Genomic DNA, 1277 nt, shown 5'->3' with positions numbered 1-1277 from the left:
CATTAATTAACTGAAAAATGTTGCATAGTATGCCTTTAACATCCCCACTAAGTATTTAAAAGTGATTGCGACAAAACTCCTCCCTTTAACTCCTCCCAGCCTTTAAGTGACGCACTTGCGAGCCACCATTAGCTCGCAGGTGTGCCACCATTTTTGTATTTGGTCAACTAGAATTAAATGCTTGGTTAAAGATGAACTTCCTGTTCAGAAGAAAAGACGCAATTTACGTTATTTCTGAACCTCTTTTTCTTCAACCTATTTTCTTGCTGAGTCCCTTAATGTTGACGTTGGCTATGCAACTAGAAGCGAACATTTATATTTCCTATTTATTGACCCATTAAAAAAATGTACTATACATAATTTCAAGTAAGTTAATACATTTTGTTCCAGTCTAGCCGTTCTGTAGTGCATTCTTTGTTGAAACCTCCTGTAATAATGGAGCCAGAGCAGCTGTACATTATTTCCTCATTTATTGGGTTTAGCAACATGGCGTTTCCAAAGACTCTCTAAAAAGACACTAGCGCTACGCTAACACTAAAGACGGAATGGTGTCCGAATGTGTCCGAATGTCTGCTGTAGCCCTGTATATAGAGCACTATATAGTGTTACGCCATTTTGTAGGGGTCTCCGAATGTCTAGTGGATGAAAAACTGGAGGACTCAAAATTTCCCACAATGCACCTTTAAAAGCAGAATATCCCAGAATGCTTTGCAAGAGCTCTCCTCATAAAGCATCAGGGGATTTATTTTGGGCGAGAAAGAAAAAAAATATGTTGCAGTCACTGTACTAAGGAGCCAGACTCACAAGACCAAAGGGGAGTGAAATAGTCATCTTCTGTCCAAACAGCCAGTAAAGTGAGTGCACTATGAATTAGTCCCTGCTTTAAATGTTTTTTTTAAAAGATTAATGCATTAACATCAGCTCCATGTATAAATGCTTACTAGTTCAAGTAGAGTCTTGCATAACACCCTGAAGCCTGACTATCAACCATTTACACAGCCTTTCCAAATCTGAGGCTCAATCGGAAGGGGAAATCAGTAAGGACGCTTCAGGCAAAGAGGAGAAATGACAGCAGTCGTCATGATGAGTGTGCTGGTAAAGATTCTCAGTCATCCAGGTCATCGTCATTCCAAAAAAGTTAAAAACAATCCATGGAACTTTGTTTCCAAGTAGAAGACATTTCTATTCCAATCCAGGAAGCTTTTTCAATTCAAATGTCAGAAATAGCGTTGAGTTGCTTTATACAGTAGCCCAACAAAGCCTTGTTTTTGCTTAGA

Source organism: Cyprinodon variegatus, unplaced genomic scaffold, assembly GCF_000732505.1.
Source record: "Cyprinodon variegatus isolate N-32 unplaced genomic scaffold, C_variegatus-1.0 Scaffold3, whole genome shotgun sequence".
Taxonomy (NCBI): domain Eukaryota; kingdom Metazoa; phylum Chordata; class Actinopteri; order Cyprinodontiformes; family Cyprinodontidae; genus Cyprinodon; species Cyprinodon variegatus.
The sequence above is the reverse complement of the archived record's forward strand: the minus strand, read 5'-3'. Positions refer to the sequence as shown.